The sequence below is a fragment of the Gossypium hirsutum genome, chromosome A02, assembly GCF_007990345.1.
Source record: "Gossypium hirsutum isolate 1008001.06 chromosome A02, Gossypium_hirsutum_v2.1, whole genome shotgun sequence".
Classification (NCBI taxonomy): Eukaryota; Viridiplantae; Streptophyta; class Magnoliopsida; order Malvales; family Malvaceae; genus Gossypium; species Gossypium hirsutum.
The window spans coordinates 94,582,788-94,586,060 of NC_053425.1; the positions used below are offsets into that span (position 1 = coordinate 94,582,788).

At 31.3% G+C, this 3,273-nt stretch overlaps 1 non-coding gene across 1 annotated transcript; it reads right to left on the reverse strand.

Annotated features, from left to right (window-relative positions):
• Positions 1-2,763: 2,763 nt before the first annotated feature.
• Positions 2,764-2,869, reverse strand: LOC121216863 (small nucleolar RNA R71). Its single transcript, XR_005913068.1, has one exon. It is a non-coding gene; the product is annotated as a small nucleolar RNA R71 (small nucleolar RNA).
• Between the last annotated feature and the right edge of the window lie 404 nt (positions 2,870-3,273).

The following is a 3,273-nucleotide window of genomic DNA, read 5'->3' on the forward strand; positions in this document are numbered from 1 at the left end:
CTTTTCACAATTTAATCCCTAATATGCATTTTTACTCAAAATCACTTTACAAAACATAGATATCCATCACTAAGCTTTCATAATTCATCATAAAAAATTCAAAAAACACATGAATTCATCAATTGAAACATTCAAAACATTAATAAATTTCACAAATTAATCCCTAGGCTAGCTAGTACTCAAAGCAACGATCACAAAAACATAACAATCATCAAAAACCGAGTCAAAACCATACCTTAATCAAGCTTAATAAGTGCTGAAACCTAAAACACCATCAACGGTATTCTTTCCCCTTCATAATCGGCCAAGAAAGATGAAATGAAGCTTAATTTTTATTATGTTTTAATTTATGTGAAGTTATTTAACATTTTACAAAATTAACCTTAGTAAAAACCATTAAAAACATCCATTTTATGCCCATTTATGTCAAATTCTACCATCAATGGTCTAATTACATCATAAGTACCTTTAATTTAAGTAGCCATAGCAATTAGCCACTCTTAACTTATAGCATGCTACTTTTTCATTTTACGCGATTTAGTCCTTTCATCAAATTGAGCTATGAAACGATAAAATTAGCTCACGAAATTTTCACACATATATAATCACATGCTGTAAACACCAAAAATAATATTAAAATAATTTTTATGACTTTTTATTTGTGGTTCTGAAACCACTATTCCAATTTAGCTAAAATCGGGCTGTTACATAAATTAAGTTATTAAAAGATAATATTTAAATTACATAATTTTTTATGTTTTGAAATTGAATGTTTCATTTTGTAAGGTAATACTTCATAACCAAAAGAGATCAATGATATACTATGAAGGTAACACAATTACGATAAGGCCATTGGACGAGTACTGAATAGTTACTTTCGTAACGGTATGTCGTTAGAGAGAGCTCAGTCACGATACTATAGTGGAATGACTTCATGACTAAATGAGTTTATAATTAATAGGCGAAAAGTTGAAACTTAATTATAAATTATTTGAGCCCTAATTGCATATGTCCAATCGGTCTCTCTGCTAGCTTGTTGAAATCAGAAATGAATTGCTTGTTTGAATCGAAAATAAACAGAATAAATAGAAATAGAGAAATGAAAAAAATTTATAAATGATTACGATTTTCTCCAAAATGGAGAAATGGAATCATTTGGGAATGAATATGGTTTTCTCAAAATGGAAATGGAAATGAAACAGAGAAATGATCAGGAGAATGAGTTTATGTTTTTGAGTAGTTTTAAAGCCCGAAAATGAAAATAAACCATTCAGTCATAGTGAACAAATTGAGTTGTGAAATATTAAATATATTTTCTTGGAAATTTTACCAAGGGTAAATAATTATAATTTTAACGGGGGTAAAATTGGGATGAGAAAATCATTTAATTGTAAAATTAATGTTTATTTTGGAAAATAGAAAAATATGTATTAGGTTGGATTAAATTATAAAGTGCAGGATTAAAAGTCCAAAAGACGCATATAATTGGGCACAATACAATGAGAGGCCCGAATCCCCATCACAATACATATGAGGAGAAGCACACCCTATTAGCCCTACTTCCTTTTCTTAGTTGGACTAGGAAATTGTTTTTTCTATTTGGAATAAATCTCTACAATTCAACAAGGGTTCTATCTTTTCTCCCTATAAATAGATGGCATTGATAGAGCTATTTACATAACTCAGAGAGATTGTTACTCTGCCGAAACATAGAGAGAATTTATTCTCGACCATTAAATATATTTTTCCAGAATAACAATTCTATCGATTTCTATTAAAGAAGAGAGAATTTTGTTTTCACCCCAAAGATAAAAAAAAACTTTTCTAATTCTGTGTTTTGATTCAATTAGTTCAAGCCCACACTCAAAGTAGTTCGTGGTCCAAAAATAACGGGGAAAATTGTTTGGTTGAAAGTTAGAAAACATCAAGGATCCACTAATCCGAAAACACATGTATGATTTCAGTTTAAGATTTATTGTTATAAATATCACAAGTCGGTTCAATTTTCAAATTTTTAATTTTTCACTATGCAAGAAACCCGTTTTTGAAACCGGATTTTTTCCAACATGATTTGCTTAAATAGTCCCTATGGACAATAACTCTTACTTACTACTTTATTACTTGTCAGTGACTGTGTTTACTTACAAATCAACCGAACAATTTTGAGACAAGTTTTTGGTGTCATTGCTAGGGACTGTTATTTTGTTCAAATAGTTGTGAAATTAATTATCTTGCAATATGGTTCAATTTTTTTTACTTTAATAGTTTTGGTTATTATTCAAGTGACAATGGATCCTCTACAACATGTTCAAGGAGGAGCTCAATCCGATCATTGTTTTACTTTAATAGTTTTGCTTATAATGCTCGCAGTTCGATCATTGTTGCCGATGACAAAAACTTTGTCTTTTGACAATATGTTATTCCTCTCTTCAACGAGCTCAATCCGAGTATCATGAGGCCCAAAATTGAGGCACAACAATTTGAACTAAATCTAATCATATCCTAAATGTTTCAAATTGTGGGTCAATTTAGTGGGATGCCTACTGAAGATCCACATATTCATCTTCACTTTTTCATGGAACTAAGTGACTTGTTCAAATTGATCGGAGTTATAGAAGATGCCTTGAGATTGAAATTATTCCTATACTCTTTGAGAGATAAAGCACGAGTGTGGTTGAACTCTCTACCATCCAGTTCCATAAGTACATGGCAAGAATTGGCCAAACGATTCTTGATAAAGTTTTCCCTCCCAGTAAGGATGCCAAACTTCAAAATGAGATCACTACATTCCAACAATTCGATGAAGAATGTTACACGAGGCATGGGAGAAGTTTAAAGAGTTATTGCTAAGGTGTCCTCACCATGGTATTCCTTATTACATTCAAATGGAGACATTCTATACTGGTTTTAATGCACACACAAGAATGGTGGTAGATGCCTCTGCAAATAGGGCACTTCTTTCAAAGTCCTACAATGAAACCTATGAGATTATTGAAAGAATTTCTAGCAATAATTATTAGTGGCCAACCAACCAAACAACCATAGGAAGAAGAGTGATAGGAGTACATGAAGTTAATGCAGTTACTCTTTCGAATCTCAGGTATCATTTATGTCTTCTATGCTTAAGAACTTTACTACTAATGGATTCAATAGTAATCTAACAGGATAGAAGTCAAGTTAATTTGAGAATGTTTCTTATGTCTATTATGGAGACGGCCATGTTTTCGAGAATTTCCTATCAAACCCAGAGTCTATTTACTACATGGGTAATTA